The sequence below is a fragment of the Falco cherrug genome, chromosome 4 (assembly GCF_023634085.1).
Source record: "Falco cherrug isolate bFalChe1 chromosome 4, bFalChe1.pri, whole genome shotgun sequence".
In the NCBI taxonomy this organism is placed as follows: domain Eukaryota; kingdom Metazoa; phylum Chordata; class Aves; order Falconiformes; family Falconidae; genus Falco; species Falco cherrug.
This window is the reverse complement of record NC_073700.1, coordinates 383,719-405,434: the sequence shown is the minus strand read 5'-3', so window position 1 is coordinate 405,434 and position 21,716 is coordinate 383,719.

The following is a 21,716-nucleotide window of genomic DNA, read 5'->3' as shown; positions in this document are numbered from 1 at the left end:
TCGTGGCTTACATTAGGGCCTGTGCCTGACCTGCCTCTGTGAATCAAGTATCCTTGGTCCTCCCACAGAACCACAGTCCAGAATGGGAAGTGGAAAATGTTTAAACAATTTCTCATTTACCTGAAATCACCATCTCTTTCAACTCTTCCACTGCTGATGAAAATTTTTCTTTTAAAAAAGATATAGGAAGACTGCAAGGCAGTTCAGGCTGAAACTAAAATAAAATTCAGCCATTTCCCCCCCTTTCCTCAGTACACGATCAGCTTACACAGCAGAAACCAATAACAAATCTAATGTACTATTGCATGAAGAAGAAATACAACTAACTGTAAGGGCTAAGTGCTGCGTCCTCCTAGCTGAGATGCCATGCACAGCTGCCAGATCTCACCTGCAGAAACTTGGTGGTACAGGTCCATCAGGCTCTGTCAGTGCATAGGGGTCAGCTCACACCCTGATAGCTCTCCTCTGCTCCATCACGAAGTGGTGACATGGTTACAGTATTGGCACCGTTCTCCAACCTACTTGCTTGTCCATGCCAGCAGATCAGATTCAAGAAAATATTTAGACCCATGCTTCACTTGCTCAGGTATAAGCACAGATGTATGCCGTTTGCCAAATCATGGCTGAATTCCAGAATCAAATCCTTAAAAATCACCAGGAAATGTTCTATTAAAATTTCTAGCACTCACCTTAACTCTGCCCCAAGACCCTGGTCTCTCTTCTTTCTGCAGAAGCATTCCCACCCAGGCTCCAGGCATGATGGATAGCTTCCCTCTCCCTTATCTCATGCCTACAACACTAAGGCATAAAGAGGGGCTTGGAGGGGAGGGAAGAAGATGTCTGTAGTGCCTGTAAAGTTGAAGATAACGTTTAAGCTTTGTTACACCGATGAGGCTGCATTAAGCTCCCACGACCTTGAGCAAGAGCTGCTGCTTGGGTTCCTCTCCTAAAGACTTTAATAAAGTGAAAAATTGTTTCAATACAAAATGTGATATTGGGACATTGTTCGTGCATATATTGAGCTTAAGTCAAATATTCTATGTCCTCAAATCCGACTGATTAATAATTAGAACCAGAAATTCTGTCTTTACTCTAATGTGTCTAGAAAAACTGATGGATTTAATTTTTTTTATCAGCCAAAAGTAAGAAAATGTAATCTTTCTTAAAGTATCTAATACAACAATGCAGAATAATTAGTTTCTATGAAAACAGGCATAATGGGACAGAATAATAATCACTTTCTGTTTTGTATCTGTCTGTCTGATGGAGAAGAGATTTACTATACAGTATAGTGCATGATGCTGTAGGAAATATCAGGCAATAGAAGAAATCTGTAAGGGGATAAAGTATTTCCAGCTGTGCATTATAAGAGTGTTTCATCTCGTGACAAAGCCTCAGGGATAGGTCCAAGTAATTATCAAGCAAAAAAGCAGCCCCTCTTAGGATTACAACTTGCCAAAATATGTTGGCCCTTAAAGCTCCAATTTTGCATCCCCCATGGCCATTTACTTTAATAGAGCTGTGCACTTACAGAGTGTTTTACCCTTTTCTTCCACGTCTTTTGGTGCCTTCGACACACTCATGAACTGAAAGGGGCTGTTCCCTGCCCTTCTCACTTGGGCAGTGTAATCCATATGTTGTATCTGGACAAGCCACGGCACAGTAAGATACACCAGCATGGCCAAGGCCATGTGACAGCTGCCCAAGCCTGGATCAGAATTAAGTTCACTGCCAACAGACTTAACCCAAAGCCCTCAACTGAATTGCAAGGAATAACTCACAAATCTCAGGAAGAAGTGAGTTCTCCAGCTGCTACAGCTCTGTTTTACTTGTTTTGAGTTGTAGTTTTGCTTACTTTTCTTCAGCTTCCTTCTAGGAAAGTAACCAGAATGAAAGCAAGAAGGTTGATACCTTGACTTTTCCCCAGGTACATTAATAAGGTGTCCAAAACAGGCTTGTTGCTGGGCATTATCATCCTACTGTCATTGTCTGCTGCTAGAACATCACCTGTGTGCGGGTTCCATTTGGACTTGACTCCAAAGGCATGATTTAGTCTGACTCCTTTTATTGCAGGTCAGTTCATTCTGGTTTACCTTGCCCAACCAAAACAGAATCTGTTCCTGTGGGTTTAATCAATACTTCCACAAAGAGCATTTTTCTTTGATCTTGGCTTCTGCTCCTGTTCTTGGGAATTCTTTTGAGGCCAAAAAGATAGGGGGGAAAGACAAGAAATTGGACAATATATTTGATTAGGTCCTGCTTGGAGGCATTCCCACAGAGTTAGTGACTTGAAATACAGGCACATGGAGGAAGCTGTGCTGTTTGATTCAAATGTATATCTTTCCTTAGCCGATTTGATTCAATTCATATGGAAAGTCCAAGGGGCTATGTAATTCTTGTTGACTTCTCTGGAGCACAAGTCATGGTACATTTTTCCTTTGCTTGGTGATAGTAAATGGTCTCCAGTTCTCCCTCCTTATAGTAGGGCATCTGAGAACCCTTCCTTTTCATGAGTTGTCAACGCGCTATACATAGTTAGTAGTGATCCTCAGGAATAACAACAGTTATACCTTTGCTTTTAGACCAAAATACTTCCACAAAATTTTTAATGTTTTGCTTTTTAGAAACAAATGCATGCAAGAAGAACTTTACCTAGAACTGATAGGAAACTTGCTCTGTAGTGAAATACGGCATTTGTTTAGCAGTACATAAGCAGCAATATACAACATTTTAGGATTAGAAAGAAGAAGAAATGAGCCACCTGACCAAAGTCAAAGCGTGAATCTAAGTAGACAAATACAAATATTCACAGCCTAGCCAGGTATTCACTGCTATGAGAATGAATACAGATACTTTTTTTCTTAGCTGCGAGACATCTCTTCAATAATTCATCACTCTCTACAGATCCAGCTTGGGTTTTATTCCATACAGAATCACTCAGGCCTATCCTAATCCTGTATTCTACATCCCAAATTCCACATAATTTTTTTCTCTCTGCACTCTTGGTATACCACACCCCAAACCTTTCCCATCTGCAAGGTCATCTGAGATTTACAGTTTAAAGGGATACAATCAACACAAACAGCACCAGTTAAAACATCCACAACGTCTCCTTTTCAAGAGCACAGTAATCTGATGATGAGACCTCCGTCAAAAAAACCGTCAATTGCTTTTAGACGCCACAAAAAGCAAGGAGAATGGGACTGTGCAATGATCACACCACCTAGAAACAAATACCATCTCCAGGTCAGTATACAACACCCCCCTCTACCGGATAAAACCCAGACAGACAGATGCACCGCGCGTCAGCGGTGCTGTACAGCCTGGACCCTGTGCTTCTGCAGCAGTGTGCCGGAGCTTCAGTTGTGCAGCCCCGCCGCCGTTCCTGGTATGGAGTAGCTTCATACCTTTGAAATGCCCAAGCTAGTAGAGATTTACTTGTAAGCTGGTTTATGATATTACAGATGTCCAGTGTGAAATATAGTGGTTGGGACTTTTCAAAATGTCTCCTTCACATTGCTTGGTTTTAATTTCTGTCTCCCAGTGGGGGATACTTCTAGCTCTGACTTGGACTTGTTTACCCTCTAAGCTGTTCTCAACTCTTGGTAGCTATTCTCAAGCTGTCACAATCAGTGTCACAGGAAAATTATCCTGTAACATACATGACAAGTCACACCTACACTGCACAAAAGGCAAAATTATGCAGTGATGTGTCAAATGGATCATATTTGTGTATCACCCAACACGCAGGGTTCATAAAAACTGACATCTCTTCGCCAGCCAAGCTGAGGAACTGACAGGCTGCAACAGTGGCTAGTCCAGTCTCGGGAAACAAACCAATGCCTGCCTTCCTCCGCAAAGTCTACACACTCACATACATAGACGGAATCTCTAACTGTAGGTTGTGCCAGGTTATAAACATCCCAGCGAACATATCCAAGTATCCATATCTGCAGGTTGTCCCTCCCTCCATCTCCGGACAGCTACCTGCTCTGCTGTCTCTAAGCAATTCCCCCGGTAAAGCAGAAATGCTAGAGGAGGTAGATAGGCAGGCTGGGGGGTCGATGGCTGCTGAAGGTACAAGCCTGGGACTTCAGAGTGCCAGATCCAACCCTTTCCTCTGCCACTGACTTTGTGTGAACTTTGGTACAAGTCATTTAGTCTTTCTGTGCCTCAGTTCTCCCTCTGTTAAATGAAACAGCAAAACTCACCTGTCAAATGAAGCATCATGAGAATAAGTGTTAAACAGTGCAAGCGCTCATATATTCTAACCTACAGTGATGCATTCTACCTTAAGCACCTCAGACAGCCCAATAAAGGCTTTATTATCTCATGAAATCAATAAATAGATGTCCATGGATTTCAGCAGGCAGCAGTTAAACCCCTGCAAGAGAACAGGTACTCCTCATTGCCTGTATGGCCAAATGTTTCTTAGACTTCTCCCCTGCACTTTGCTCTTCCCAAAATACACCTTAAAACATAGGAAGGATCTCAATCACTGACAGCTTTCAACCTAGAACTAGGTAGCTATATCAAGAAAGCAAAATAACAAGCTGCCAGCAGCAAATAGAAGAAAGACACTAGGCTGGGACAATGGAGGTCTGAGTTTGGTTCTCGGCTCATTCAGATTTCCTGCATAATTTTAGATGAGACATTTTGTTTCAGTATGCACCAGCTACTCATCTGCAAATTGAGGATGAATAATCATTCCTTTGCCCTTGCTTTCTATTTAAAGTGTAAGCTCTCAGGGGCTGAGGCTTCCACTTATTGTTGACAACTCTACATCAGCCATGAAATGTTTCTCTGAATTGCAGAAAAACTGCATTATAGATGCAGAATATCTCTGCTGTTTGTAAACAGTCTAGCCTGGGTCCAGAATAGCCACACGTACTAAGCACAGCCAATAAGCTCTACTGGACCCTGTCGTAGGCACATCAGTTGAAACATAGCATTGTATTAACAAAGCAAGATCACTTCAGCAGCAGATTGTCCCTGTACATTTGCGTAGAGCTGTGCCCTGCTAAATGAGATCCCCTTGATACAGATGTACTTGAGAGGGCAGTGCAGCAATGCCGGAGTCAGCTGTGTGAAAATGAGCTCATGTCTGGAAGCAATGGTATTATTTAGGAATTTCAAATGTCAGGAGCATTCTAGCCCTCTCTTTCTTCTGATGAGGGAGATGTGATTACATATATGTAGCGTGTAAGCCCCGAGCACCAATGAGGATGTTCAGGAAATGTCAAAGTAAAGGTAATGGTGATACAGAGAAACTCCCACACAGAGGGTTAATCCCAGTCTGATGACAGTATAGAGCCAGACATCACCCAAATATTTTATTCTCACTCCCCTTCTGTCTCCAAGAGACTCTCTTCCAGATAACTCTCTGCTGACAGGAAGAGGCAGCAGAGCGCAAGACCCTGTAGAACCAAGGAACCACATCTGCACAGTGGATTCAAGAAGAGTAGACCCATCTATTTCCTAAAGATGGACTAAAGGAAGAGAAAGTAGAAGAAGCTTGAAACACACCCTGAGTCAACACAGTGCTGATCATGAGCATCAAGCCACTTCTATTCCACTACCACAGGAGATGCAAGACAAAGAAATGGCCCCTGTGGCTGGGTTTAATTTTTTGACATGTTACCACATGGCTCTTGTTCCAAATTTTGGGTGTTTATCTTTGTAATGTCTATTGCAATCACTGTAATTTTCCAGCAGCCAGGTACATTGAAGGCAAAAGTACTAATAATGTGACATCATTATTTTTGTTCCATAGCAACATCCCCCCACACCCCTTACACAACAGGTTACAAGTCTGTAAAACTGCATTTTACAGTGCTATAAAACTCCTCCAGCTGTTATAAATACATCGTTTTAAGCGCTTGCATTTAAAAAAATGAAACAGAAAAACACTACTGAAAAGTTCAATGCTTTTTCTCCTCTGCATTCAATTGCATTAACTTTTTCCCTGCTGGTCTCCCAGACTCACTGCTGGGCTGGCAGATTTCCACAGAAACCAGGGGAACATTCAAGATGCACGCAGGCTGTTAGTTGGTACAAAAGCACCCATTTTACCATGAGATTTATTCAGTGGGTGTGAACTTTTACTGAAAGGATGCATCCTGCTTGTTAGGCAACATGGCAGGTGCATGTTACCTAGTTGGATCCAGGGCCATTGGCAATGGATTTGTAGAGACAGAATCCATCACAGTGCTGTAAGATTGGACAATATAATCACCAGGTATAGCTACTTCCTAGTTGCAGGCAAAGGGATTGGTGCTGTGGCTATTGGTTATAACTCCACTTTAATGCCCCATTAAAAGCTCTCAGTGAAGCACTTCATCCCACTGGGAATCTTTCATTGAGTCAGTTGTTAGGTGGGGCAAGTCTTCACCACAGGTGCAGGTGTAGGTGGGGCAAACTTTCACTATAGCAAGGAGTAGGGCAGGGGAAGAGGCAGAGGCTATACAGTGGCACAGGTCCAGGTCTTCTCTAGGGAGTGCACAGGCACTGTAAGGGCAGGGACCGCGGAGAGCCTGCCTTGGGACATCACCATCACTTGGCAATCCCCTTGTTTTCAGCGATGCTTGGTATAAAAAGAGTTCTTTCATTTCCACTTTGGGTGTGTTGGTTCAAGCAGTGTCTATAAAATAATGAATTAAATATGTGCTATTTGAAATCAGCAGAAGTTTTGCCACCATTTTCAATTTGGAAAAGATACTTCAAGTCCAACAGGCATCCATGGAGCCTCTTTTCCAAGCCCAAAGAGAGGAAAACCTCCACCTGAGCTTGTACATTCAGTGAAAACAAGCTAACCATAGTCCTCAATCATCAGTGCCCCCCATAGTGAAGAAAACCTAGTCCCTGGAAAAATATTGGCTGTTGTTGCTTCTGCTTAAGTTGAAACACTCCAGAGCAGGGACTGGCTCTTAATCTGTACAGTGATGAGTATACTCAGAGCTCTGATCTTAGCTAAAAGATCTCAGTGTTGCCAGAATGCAAGTAAAATCAGTATAGAATAACTGCAGGTGAGTTCTACCCGCCACCTCAGATGTGCTCTAAGCTGGGAACCTCATTTTACTGGGCTGTGGATTTTACCATCACCAATGAGGCTTCTGATTCTTTCCTTTTTTACACGTTAATATTATTTTTATTTTCCTTGCCAGTGCTTGAAGCCATCGTGACCATGTATTGGGTAATGACAGGATAATTGTTTGGTTTATTGATCATTATAAACCATTCTGCCTCTCTGCATGATTTATAGCATTTAAAATACTCTCTCCTTTTCTCTCCATTCCCCTGTCGTGGGGGCAGCTAAGTAGATAGAAAACCCACTGGCTATGAGCAATCCAATTAACAATGACAAAAAAAGAAAAAAACTTTGGAAATGAACGAGTCCTTACACCATTTCTTTGATGGTTCCCTATTGATCCTTTCAAGCCGCAAATAAAGCAAAAAAAAGTGAAGCGGTTAGAATTGTGAAGAAATGAAAGTGCAGGAATAGCAAGGAAGAGGAAGGAAGGAACGCTGCTGAAGGGCTTTTTCATTCAAGTTCAGCTTCTGCCATCAGGATGCTGTGCTAACATACCCGGATGCCGGTGTTGCGTTGCTGGGTCAGGACAACAGGCAACTGCAGCTTGCCAATGCTCAGCCTGCAGGCTGTCGGCAGGCTGATGCCCTACCGTGGGCAATGTCCTCTGGTAGACCCATCAGAACAGCTGATGAAGGCATAGCTTATTGTTACAGCAGTCCACTGTGACACTGCCCCTGTGTCCCACAGGAGAGAAAAAGCCGAGGCTGTCCATTACAACTGCAGTTTTATTGAGCCATTCATTTCTGCCAGCTGTATTGAGATACTTTTATTTGTGCATGCAGCTAATGTTCTAGATGCTTTACCTACAGTTTACCCAACGGATACTTACTCAACCACCAAATAACCCCTCCAACTTCCTACTTACACAGTTTTACCCCACTCCTCCAGAAAAGCATCAGCCACTGTTATAAAGACAGTATAGTATTGACACCAAGAATTTCCATGCATTTATACCTGAAATTACAGCAATTTTCTCCGTAGAACCAGGGCTTTCAGCTGCAAGATGTAAGTAGATGTCAGCATGTCATAAGCACCCTGCTATTCGCACACTGCTAAACAGTATGAGGTGTCCCAGTGGATCACAGTACAGAATAGGCATATAATCATTGGAATAGGTGGTGCTTGCATGACTCCTACTTGGAAATACCTGAAGAGACAGGAATTGGCTTATTTACATACTTGAAAAGTCACAGTAGTGTTCTGGGGCTGTTGAGGAAACCATTAAGAAATGGACAGGGAGCTAGAAGAGGGCCCTTATTCACTTTCCTCTTTACCTATGAGTTTATAAGGAGATACTCACTGCAATTGTTATCTGTTCCCTCAGCAAATTGGTTAGGATATAACAGGAGAAGGGAAGGCAGGTAAGTTTTCCCTTGGCCATTTTTTTTCAGGTTACTGAACCACTAGATAGAAATCCAGTAATGCAGAAAAGTAAGGCAGGGGAGAACTCCTTGGAAGAGCCCTTTCTCTATCTGATGTTGCTATGTGAATGATGGAGTTGGGGCACTCCTGAGCTAGTTCCTCTCTGCAGATATGTCTACAGTGCCATCAGGAATGTGATTGCAGCACAAACTGGCATCCTTCAGCCAGTTCAAATTTAAACAGCATACACAGCAAAAGCAATGCAGACACAGGAGCACAGTGTGGCTTTATCGTATGCAGCACCGCTTTATCAAAGATAGGAGCATCAAGTGAAAAGCCTGCATTGTGCCCCCATTTTGACTGTCATGTTCAAGATGGCTTGGTCATGCCTACACACACACGACTGTCACAAGGCAGGGAAAAGATTCTGAATGGAGCCTATATATTCACAGCATATACTGAAAATATAAAAATAAAAGCTTATCGTCATGTTCATTTGGCCTTCCAGGATGTGCTGTCATGGCACACCAATATATAGATATTGGCTCATTTTGAACATAGCTCATAGCTCCCAATCACCACTACATTCAAGGTGAACATCTCACACGCGTTTACTTGACAGCTGTTGGTGAAAACTTTATTCCTGTCTAGTACATATGATCAAGCTCAGTTCTGATTTTTCATGTTCCTTTACATTCAAAATCAACTTTTCTCTTTTTCAGAGTTTACTTTCTGCCATGAGACACAGGCATGACATAATCAACTATGAGCACCTGACAGAAGATTTTCACTGAAATACAGAACTACTTTATAGCAATCAATAAAGCAGTAAACTCAAGCCTGCAGTGGAAATTCCCCCAGCTAAAACTGAGCTTACCATCAGCTAAGATGCCATCACTGGAGGACTTAAAAGTATACATCAGAAAAGAAAGTATTCAGTTATCATTACAGCAATTCCATCAGTCTCTGGTTGCCTTTGAAAATTCCAATCTGCTAAGTGTTCCCTGTCCATTGTCTGTTTCCCTCTTCTTGCCCAGGAAGAGAAGGGACAACAAGTGTTTTTGAAATCCTACAGAACAGACATATCTGCAAAGCCTGCCTGTTGAGTACATGTAACACTTCCCAGCAAAGTGAGCTGATGCCATCAGACGGGAAGCAGCTTTGGAGGGAAGGGTCCCAAGCATAGAAGACCTGTCCTATTTATTCTGTTGGGCTACTTAGAACAATACCAGATTCATAAAGTCGTCTCTGGAAACAGCACAGATCAAACCCTGTTGGTTTGAACTCAGTGGAAGGGAAATTTCAGTCCCTTGAATGGTTTCATAATGCATCAGGGCACATCAGAAGCAAAGGAAACAGTCTGGCAGAATTGCATTAATTTTCATGAACCCAGCAGCCCTGGAAAATCATGAAAACTGCAACATAATGAAAGCCTGGAAGGGAAAAACCTGCCCTCTTCTTCACTGCTGGAGAATCTGAATGCGGATTCCATCAAAGGAGAGAGTCTGAGAAACCACAGCAGGAATAAAAATTAACCCTTTGGCTCATGGGACTGCAGGGTTGAGGAGTCACCATTCTCCTAGTTACCAGTCTGCCAAAAGGGATAAACTCCTGTATGAGGGCTGGCCATCTCTATGCAATTAGACCTTAGCACTCTGCATGACACAATGAACTGCTGCCAGCAGGAATCAAGGAAGACATTTTCTTCAGTCTTCACAGTATTCATCTTCCACCCTCATTTCTCAGAGTCTGTCACTGATTTTAACAGGAACAGGATGCATGCGTTAGATTGATAACATCCTAAATGGATGAATGATGCTCACAATAAAACAAACAAAAATACAGTTCCCTTGCTCTTATGTCAAATGACAAAGATCAACCCCATGCGCAAACTCCTGCCAGATTGTGGAAATGGGCTTATCCTTTCAGATATTTCAATCACCTATACTTTATTCAAAAGTTGCACCCCTAAACACAAAAAGCAGGAAATGTCTACATATTACTGTTATTGTTACTGAAGAACTGAATAACTTCAATTCTGAAAACTATCTTAACACATCAGGGTTATACATTAACTACTTCATGCCTACTTTGTGCTACTGTGTTGTGTTGAAGAAAGTTAAGCCACTGAATGTAAGCTTTGATTACATTCTGTAGGGCCTACAAATGTACCTTGGTTTTATTCCTGCTTTTGCTGGTTGTGAAGCAGCCAGCAATTAGCTAACAGCAGTTGCTCTTCCGGGAGCTTTGCTGACATCATCTCCAATGCCAGGGAACAAACAAAGCTCTTTTTGCAGAATAAAAAGCACAACACGCATTGAGGTTGTTGTTGTTAAACAAAAATAACCAAGCTAATTTCAGCTTCATTTAAAAGCATGGGAAATAATCATTGCTCAGTGAATGGGAAAAGGACAAAATCAGTACAGAGAGAAATCATTTGCAGGGTCATGAGAGACTTCTACAAGCAATGAGTACTGAAACTATTTTTAATATTACTCAACAGTGCCCTTTAAATATCTACAGCTTCCTAGTACAAGGTTTTGGGACTCTTTAAATTTAAAGTATTTCTATATACATATATTTTTTCCATTGGAAGCCCACTCAGAATGGAAGATCACCGCCGCACTAGATGCTGTACACTTAGACAGGAAGAGACATCTCGGATTTAACTGGCACGGCAGAAATTTTGCAAGTGAGACACAGAAATTCAAAGCCTTGCTCCTGTTCGTCCAGAATGCCAATCAGGGAGAAGGGATTGCAGCCACAGTTCACTGAGCCACTGTCTGATGCCTTAACCACAAAACCAATGTTTTTACAAGACTCTGATCTTCATCGCACTGGAACAAGTCCAGAACTACTTTACTGTCTTAGTGCAGCATCCCTAAAGATACCACTGTAACCCTAAAGATCATTTTGCTCAGAATAATCAGCATCCTGCTACCGCAGCCTACTTCATTCGTGTCCCCCTGGTCATGGCATTTCCAATCTGCTGACCTCCAGAACGGCTTTCCCAGGAGCAGGGTGCTGGGATTTCCCACTGCCCTGCATTTCCAAGAGAAACACTGCTCACAGACAGGTAATGGCTCAGCTCCAGGAGCATGATACCACCTCTCTTGACCTCCCACCTCCCCCACAAAGCAAGAGTCAGACTCAAACCCTCCAGCAGTATAAAACTGAGCATGGGCTTGGCCATGTGAGCTACAGGATTGCCCCCCACAACAGGGCAAGGTTTACAGAGCAACTGACTTGTCTACAGGCTTTAATGGGAAACCTCACCAGTCTAGTGTGGTTATTCTATTTAATACTGCCCTTCCTCCTTTCAAAGACCCTGGCTGAGACTTCCCAGCCAGAAGCCCTGCTCCCTCTCCACACACCAAACCTGGGAGGATACTGGGCTGCCCTTTCTGGCTTCCTCACCCCCTGGGGCCTTCCCCGCTCCCTGGAGTCTTCCCCGCTCCATCAGGCCTTCCCGGCCCTCCTTTCCCCCCCAGCGCTGCTGCTAAACTCGCGTAAGCCCAGCCATCGCCCCTTCTACCACAGGTATCTGCGCAGGGAGGCGCCCTCTCTTCAGGTGCTTCCTGGGCCACTGCTCCCCTCCACAGCGCCCAGCCCTGCCCGCCTCTGGGCCCCTCTCCACCCGCCTCTGAGACACGGCTCCACGTACCGCCGCGGGGCTCTCCCCCTAAAGGGCCTGGCCCCTCACGGCCCCGGGCCTGACCCTGCAAGGGGCCGCTCGCCTCGCGGTGCCGGGGCTGTCCAGCTCCCGTGAGGGGCCGCTCCCCGGCGGGCTGCCCCACGCTCGGCGGGCAGAGGAGCCGGCCCCCCGGCCGGGCCCCTCGGCAGCGGGAGGGGGCGTCGAGAGCCGCCCGGCGGCGGGGGTCGCTGGGTGGCCCTGGGGGCGGCCGGGCCGGGGTCCCGGAGCACTGGGCCGGCGGGCTGCGGCCGCCGCCTGAGCACGAAATGCGAGGAGCTGGGGCGGGGGGCAGAAAATGACCGTGTGTTTATGTAATCTTATGTAAATTGATGTATATTTATGCAAATATGTGTTAAGTAGATTCTACTGATGCTCTGGTTTAAAATATTGGTAGGTATGTGCTAATACATATAATACATGCCTAAGACGCTCCTGCAAGCCACCGGTGTCATTGCACACACAGACAACACGCTGTCTTAGGAAAGACTGGGAACTAGAGTGTTCCCAACGGCCTGAGGTTATAAGGTGGCTGTTCAGTGTATTTGATCCAGTGTTTCGGCCAAATTCCACTAAGTGTAATTATACCTTGTCTACCTACTGCAACTCTCCCACCAGCTTTACCTGGTAAAATGTTTTTCTGTTTTCCTCTGGTCAGTGGTGTTAAATATCTGCTATTACCTCAGAGACTAACGTGTGTGGGCTGGTTGTTCCCCGCATCTGGAACATGCCAGTACTGGAGGTGGGCAGGATTCGGGGAGCACATGTTCCCCATCCCCGCGGCCCAGAGGATGACAGAAGGGTCTGTTCCACTCCAGCAGGTTGAATTCCCGTGATGAGCATTCTCCCGCTTCAGCGGTGCTTGGTCGAGGTGCTCAGAGTTGTTTCTGTTTGTAGGGGAGTTTATGTTCTAAGCCTAGAAATGTTGGTGACTCTGATTTGTAGCTCACTATATATACATACATAAGGTAATGCCTGTGTATGTGAATGTATGGCAAGTGACTGTAACCAAATAATCAATGGGTGGTGTTAAGTTACTGAATTAAGGCTGAGACAGGATTAAGGTGGTAAGGAAAAGCTCTGAAATTGATACTAAAAAATGGGAGACAAAACTCTCCGATAGTCGGTTTGGAGTTTTAGAAAGCAGGCATTCTTTATTTTCAGCGCTGTATGCACAGGGGTTAAGCTCCACCCAATAGGCACACTGACTTTGTTCACTGTTTATCTTTACATAGCCAACTATACATATTAATTGCATTTCTGAGATAATATTAGCATATTTGTTACAGTTCCAAGAACTACTTATCATATCTACCCCTTTACTATCCATGTGTGGTCAATGGGTCGGGTGGTCGTTTGGGACATCATCCTTTCTTCATCATCCTTTTCATGACCTTCTCTTCTTCTGGCCCAGTTTCAGCAGTCTTGGCTCATGTCTTGGTTTTGGACCAGTTCTTACCTACTTAGTAGCTAAAAGCAGCGTTCTACTAATAACTAAACTACATAATACAGTGTTGTACAGCTCAGCAATGTCATGGATACATTAGTGGCAACATTTACAGTTAAGCACACTGGTAAAATTCCCCTGGTAGCAAAATCACTGTTGTGCTAAATATGTGTCTTGAAACATGCGGTGGAACTGATTCAAGCATCTGTTCAGAGCTGGGTCTGACGGGTACCAATACCCGGAAAGCATCAGGAGCTGGATGTGGCAGAGGACTACAAAAGACCTGCTCGAGTGTTGTTGAAGGTGACATCAGCAGAGCACAGCCACTTGTAAACTGAAGAGAACCTCTGTGTTGTCTCATCAGTTGAAGTTGAAATCAGTTGTAAACAATACTGAGTTAAGGGATTTGATTTGAGTCAGAGTTTCAGAGCAAATATTAAATAGCCTAGAAAGTGCAGTGTATGCCATGTTTTATATTCATAAGAATGTTTATCTATGTGCATTAATTTAGCTGTATAATGAGTGACTAAAATCTTCCTTTTCCCCAAAAGCACTTTAAAAAATTGCTACTAAATTCCCAGATATTCCTATGTGCTCTCTAAAAGGAAATAAAAATGCAATTAAAGGGAATGCTAATTTCTTCAGGACTAGACCACACAGAAGGATGGATCGTAGCTCTGTATCTGTTCCTGGTCTGGTTGGTGGGTCTGGGCAAATTGACTGTCCATGCTTGTTTCCCTTTTTGTAAAATGGCAATAATATCTCTAACTTTGTAAGGCATTTTAAGACTTAATGGTAAAAAGTGTTGTAGAAGTGCTTGCTACATACTGTTAAAGGTGTTAAGGACTTTAAAAAAATAGTTTAGACATTAGAAATTAAAGTTGTACTGGTAACTTCAGATCCTGTGTCAAGCACTTTTTTTATTTTTCCAAATGGCTTTCAAAGTAAACTATTCTGATAGCGTGTCCACAGTGTGTGAGTTGGAGTGATGTTTTCCAACAAAAAAACCCCCAGGAAATAAGTCTTGGTTTCTGTGAATTTCTTTGCTGCTTTAAGGAGCTACACTTTGGGTTATTTTCCTTGGGGAACAATCTTAAATTACTTTTTTGTTCATTATAGATTTCTTCTGCATCTTTTTGTTGTGTAAGACATTCTTCTAATTCAGAGATTTTCACAATCAGCATCTTATTTAGTGTTTTTTAAAATAACTTTTTTTGGCTTTTGAACATTTATACTCTGAAAATGTGTTTAAAGGAGGCAGAATCCACCTCTTCCATAGAACAGCTCTCCCCTATGTAATGCCATAAAGAAACCCTGAGAATAGTATGGATTGCCAGAGGTGAAAGAAGACTGATTTCCTGCCTTTACTAGGTAAGTGGAAATTTCTGATTAGATCTATAGTACTTCCTTGGTAACTAAGGCAGGATTTGGTGTAAGTTATTTAGCAAATAGTCATTGGTATCGACACTTCTCATAATTTTATTAAGTCTGGAAATATTTAATGTTTTTCTTAAATTGGTATAATCTGGAATCATTTCAACCTCGGCTTTTATTTTTTAAGAGAGTGTATTCCTAAACTTGATGATAACAAAATGAGAAGCATGCTAATGTGTTCAGCATGTGCCATTAGATAGACCTTGGAAGTCAGAAAGGGCCATAAAGAAGCTGTGGTATGTGTACACGTGTGTATCAATTTTACAACAAATAGAGTTGGTCCCCTGGAATAGAAAAGTAAACTCTGTATCAGTGCTGTGTTGTATAGTTGTGCTGCCTGCCTTGGTTGGTACAACCACATTTGCCTTTGTGCAGAGAAGTCAGCAGGAACTGCAGCCTTCCCTGGCATCCTCTTGGATGCTGTGGCCTCCTCAGGCTCTGCCCAGGGATTTGCATTCGAGGGCTGACAGGCAACTTGAATGCTGCTAAGATCATTTTGCCATTTCTTCACTGGAATAATTTTTGCAGTGACTAAAATAGTGTTGCAAAAGTCATATCCTTTTCTGAGATTTGTCTTGGATTACTGCAATGATACGCAATATATTAAAAGGATTTGCCTCATGTTGTGATTGGCCTCCATCCTGGCCAACACAGCAGGGTTTGAGCTTGGTTCTCTAGAATTAACCACCGTGAGCTGCTGTTGTGTGAGCTGCAGGCTCTAGCAAGTCCGTATTCTCCATGGTTGGGCACAGAGGGGACTTGTAAGAAATGCTCACCCCTAGGTTATGCCATGACCTTTTGTTTCCGCCTTAGAATCAGAATCATTTTGGTCAGAAAAGAGCTTTAAAATCATACAGTCCTTCTCCAGTAGGTTTGTTCCTTGCACATTCCCAGGTGTTTACTCATGGAATGGTGTTGCCCCAGGGCGTCATCTGTGACATTTTGGTTTGCTGGAATAGTGAAATGATTCATTTCACACGTTTGTCCTTTCAAGAATCTAAGGACGTACATGTATTAAATGTGAATCTGTCAATCAATGCAGGGGAGAATACCACTGCAATAGTAATGCTGTGCTGAACTGCACTCGGAGCTGAAAGCCAGAAGCTCTGCAGTTCTAGTTCCTTGGCCCATTCTGTTGCGTTACCTTGGGCAAATCGCTACATCTCCATCTCTAGCCTAACACACCAGAACATTCTTGTGGCGTGGGCCCCAAAGAAAAGCAATCATCTCCATAAATCTTCAGAGCTATCTGCTTTCTGAAGGCATATCCCTTGTGGGGTAGAATAATCACGTCTACATAAATCCACTGCCCTTGGCTTAGCATTGAACTCGCATGCAAAGTCCGTTGCTGAGAGCAGAGCTCCACGGCACACAGGGGCAGGAGTTCTCTGCCCTTTTCAGCTGCAATAAGTAGATGCTGATTTCTCTGGGTCATATTCTTTCTTGTCCTAGCACAGTTCACGCCTCATTTTGCCAGTTTGTAAAATCCAACATGTCCCTACTCTGCTGTGGAATGCACTGGAGAGACCTAGATAGAGAGGCTAATAATGCTCTTTATTTTACTCACCTCCCAGGGGTCTAGGAGAGTGCCTTGGCAAGTGTAAAAGTGCTTAGCTTCACTATATATTCATTTAGGTGCAAGAAAAAATACAAAAAACCCAAAACATGCAATGTTCTTAAAATGGACTGTAGGCAGAGGAAAGAAACATCTTAAAGCTAACCTTAAAACATGTTGCAAGTCATGTGAATGAACTTGAGTTAGGTGGGCTTCCCACCAAATCCAGCACAGATGGGAAAAGGTCCTATATTTGGAAATAGCACAGGGCCCAAAGGGGGTTGCGTCTAGATGAGAATTCCCATGTAGAGATGGAGACATGAATTAAATTAGAAACAGATATTAGAGCTCTGGGCCAGATTCATATCCTCACTGCAGCAAAGTAAACCAGAGAAACAGCAGCAAATCACTGATGTAAAACCACCATAAGCAAGAACAGAATCTATCCACAGGTAATAAGGGCAGCATCAGTGCCTGCCTAGGGTTTCATCCTGTGCTTTGTCCTAATTATGAGTAGATTAATGGCATGCTAAAATACAAAACAGATTTATGAGACATTGCCATCTCCCTCTGCATTGTTGTACAGCTGACTCAACAGTACGCTTACTCCTTGTCTAGAAGGTCAACTTGGGTTTTACTAAGCTAGGGCTGGGGCTCAGACTCAAAGACATGCTGCTGCTAGGATAAAAGCTAAACTGAAGTCCCATCTGTTCTCGCTGTGTCCTGTCCAGATAGATATTTAAGATCCCACAGCACATCTTGGATAGAGGATAACCCTATATATCTGGCCAGCATTCTTCCTATGTTACAAAAGATGCAGTCCAACTTGTATTTGAAGTCAGCAGAATTACTTCTGTGTTTTCTGGCAAAACCAGTATCTTTCCAGAGGGAAAGGAGCAATGAGTAAAATAAAAGAGGCACTATTATGTGTTGATCATTGAAAATCAGGAAAAACACTGTGGTGAGATTACTGTGTGCTACTGCTTCAAGAGCGTTTACTGACTCCAGTACACCTGTAACAGCACATTGCCTTTTGGGGAAAGACAATGGGATGATCAGCCAAAAGATTTCCTGGACTCTTTCCTCAGTGTGGCCACTAATGGACTGTTGGCAAGTTCTTTCATCTCTCTGTCTCAGTTTCATGACCTGTAAATAGCAATAGTAATAATTCGCTGGTTTTCGGCCTGACTGTGAAACTTGACCTGCCACTGTTAACAAAATGTTTTGACCTTCTCAAGTGGGAAGAGGGATGGGTTCAGCTGCATCTTCACTCTTGAGTTGCCAATCACCAGAGAGCAGAAAGATGTTTCAAGAGAAAGATCACATGATACTTCTCTTGTTTCTTCTGTATTTCCTCACCCCCACCCCAAGGAAGCAGTTCCGTTCTAGACCTTTCTTTCACTCTACACTTATCAAAACCCACAATCACTTTCTAGTGAAACCTTTTTGTCCAACTTTCTTCATCAACGTGTACAGCTTTTCCCTCAGCAGACACTTGCCTTTTAGAGGAATGCTGCAGATTTGCTTTGCTTTCTGCCTTCACTGCAGCAGCCTTTCTTGGGGCAAAATTCTCACTTACCTTAAGCAGGAATTTGTGTGCAGAGCCAAGCCAAGGCTCTGGCACTAACCCATCTGAGAGGAGCTTGCACATGCTTCTCTGAGAAGAGAGCACGCCACTGCTCACTGCATTAAGACTTAGTATCTTGGGGTTTGGATCCATTAATTAGTGACTTTCTCAGCCTCCACCAGAGAAGATGCTGGTTGGATAGGACTAAAAGAATAACTTCTGCCCCATGTATAATCCATATATTGTCACAGAGAAACTTCAGGGTGATGGCAGTAAAACAACTTTGTGATAAGATTTTCTCTGTTCTGCACTGCTGGGGTGAAGGTGTAAAGTCAGCGGGCAGGTTAGAAGGGTAGGAGAGCCCCTTTTGCCTGACCTCCTTCTTTACATTGGAACATCATATGTGCACCATAGTATGTGATACCCTCAACTCTATTTGATAGAGTTACATCCACATCTATCCCAGTAATTTTTCTTCTAGGCTCAAGGTTAACTCAAAATATGCCGTTATTTTAGGGACAATGTGGGGAAGGTGGCACAGCCACACAGTCCACATCCCTCTGGATCCAACACCTGAAATCTCATGTGTCTGCTGGCCCCTAATGGGGCTTATGGACTGCAGTAAGACAGCTTCTCTTGGCATCAGCATCTCCCTGTTCATTGCCAAAGCTGGAGTTCTGTAAACAGATCTCATCCTGGCATATGTTACATTGCCATACAGGCAATGCTCTTCTAAGTGATTAATAACAAGCAGCTTGATAGGATTTGGGGAGGCACTGGAGTAATTAGTAAGATAAGGCCAGGTTTCTTTGTGCTGCACTTTCAAGGATGACAAAAGCTTTCCCCCTGAAGAGTTTCACTGATAAATCTGTATATAATAATAATAATAATAATAATAATAATAATAATAATAATAAAGAAGCGTTTTGCTAAAATGCAAGTTAAATATTCCTTTAGGAAATAAGAGGAGAGGAAGTGTTCAAGCCTGGGTACCGATGGGAGGCCAGGAGAATGGAAGAGGAGATGAAGATATGTCAAAGCTGATCTGTTAGGAAAGGACCTGCTTTTCTGCCTCTGCTGATAGCAAGGTTTGGTGTCTAATCTCCTAACAGCTAGCATGTTCATCTTGGTAGGTGTGCTGGCAGGGCTGACCGTTCAGTGCTTACAGCCTGGGCTGTCCGTGCATCCCCAGTGCACAACGTGCTGATTCCCTCTGGCAAGACAATGAGGTGGGTTGCTGTTCTAAACTAGGCGCTTCTCTGCCCCTCCACCAGGTCGCTCCCACTTCGGCAGATACTGGGATGATCAACAACATACAGGCTGTACGAGGCAAGTTTCAACTTCCACATAGCTGGCTGTTTAGCTGCTGGTGGCCATAGGATCATAAATACTGAATATTGCTTATTCATCTTCTCAGCAGGCATAGTTTCTGTTAGGTGTAGTGAGAAATTATGGGTGTGGGTTTGACTCATACAGAATAAGTGACCAGGTATCAAAATTTAAAAAAAAAAAAAAAAAAAGGCTACAAATGTTGCCAAAGTGACAGCTGTTCATTTACTAAATATCTCTTCTAATATTGCTGGAACTTTTAAAATAATCTAATTTATATGGAATATTCCTCACTAATTGAAGCTGTCTCTTTTTTATTAAATAGAAAGGTTACAAAAAAGTATATTGACATTTTGAGAGTGATTCCTCTCAGGAGCACATTCACTGTTATGAATAGGATTTTACATGATGCAAGCCCCTAAATGCCAACAGTGATATGAGGAAACCTGCAGATTCTTGTAATTGTAAATGTAATAGGCAAGGCTTTGGGCTATTGCATCCCCTTTCTGGAGATCATTGTTGTAAAGCTCAGTGTTGTTTAGCCCTTGGTGTTCTCATTTATTTCCATAGCTTTTTCTGAAAGCAGAAGTTTGAAAAATGAAAGTCTTTCAAGAATAATCACTCTCTAAACACTTAATGCTGCTGTGACAGCACTGTCTATCACTCAAGATTTAACTTTGGAAATCCACATAACAGAGGAAAAAAACCTTTTCCAATTAGCCGAGACTGGAGGCAGATTAGTTCTCGAATGCAGCATTGAGAGATGCCAGGGTGTATATTAATGGACCACAGGAGCTGACTTCTGACCATAATTCTGACTGCATTGGGTGGTGCATAAAATGGAAACAGCAGCTCTCCTGCCTAGAGATGCAGGACTAGCTAGTTAATGTGAGCTACCCTTGGGTATATCTCATAGGTCTTAGTGATCTACAAACCTGTCAGGTACAAAATATGTCATCCTCATTCTTTTATATAGATGGGGAAGTTGAGGTGTGGAGAGGTTAATAGATTGCCCAAGGTCATACTGTTCTTTTGGCAGACCTAAGAATAGCACCCATGCCTTCCGTCTCTAGTTTTATGGACACGTGCACACGTTTAAGTCCTAGCCATAAAGTCTGTTGAACAAACTTTTTCCATTTTTTGGTCTGTAGGACCTGATTGGCACATGCCTTCATGATCACTGTGTTCCAAAATTAGCAGTCTTTAAATCCTTTTGTAGTGTAATTCTCTTCGTTAGAGCAAAAAGATGGTTTTCCCCACTCAGCAAGATTTTGATGTTTAGATCCAATGTGGAGCAAGATTTGTAGCAGTTCTTGCATCAAGAGTTTAACATTGTTTTTTTCAGATCTGTAGCACAGACTTCTATCACTTGAGCTAACAGGGTACATTGTTATACTGCTATATGTCATATGATCCTGTTGTTAAAGGATGCAGAATAAAGAAATAATCAGATGCACGCTGTCAGGGAATTTCACAGTCCTGGCTGACAATGGATGACGCAGGAGAGATGGGTTCAGTTTTAGGTCTGTGCTGCAGTTCCCTTGCTCTTGGTCAGTTCTCTCTCCTCTTGAGCTCGCCACTCTCCCACAGCTTTCCTTCTGATCTCTTCTTTCACTCACTCCACAAACTAGCAAAAGTTAATCAGTTCCAACTCACTTTTCCAAATTTCCATCTCCCTTTTAGCTTGTAGTCACCCTGTGCTTTCTTTCCCTTGGAGCCTTCTTTTGATCCTACACACCTCATCTTCTGCCGTCTACTTGGCCCATAACCTGACTTCTTCCCTCTGAACTCCCAGCCCATCCTGGGGCTCTTTCTCCCACCTTCTTTGTGCCTTTTTATGTCCCCACTCTAACTCTGATCCCTCCTATTACCTTACCATATTTTTTCCCCCCTGTAGATTGCACAGAACGTATTCCCATTCGCAGTGTTGTATGTAAGAAAGAGCTGTGCAACCTTAACTGTAGGCATTGCTACCAGGAATACATATTTATATTTTATTTAGGCACACAATATTCTTTCAGAAGAATTAGATATAAAGATCACAGAACATTGAATGACCAAAATAACTTAATCTGATGATAAGAAAATAGAAGATGGATTGAATAAGAGGCAAATGCTGCAGGGGAAAAAAAAAACCAAACCAAAAAAGGCAATAAACAAACCACAGCATGATGTAGGCAGATTGAATGCCATCCTTGGGCAGTCCTACCCAAACCCCTCAAAAGAACTATATTCTGGGCC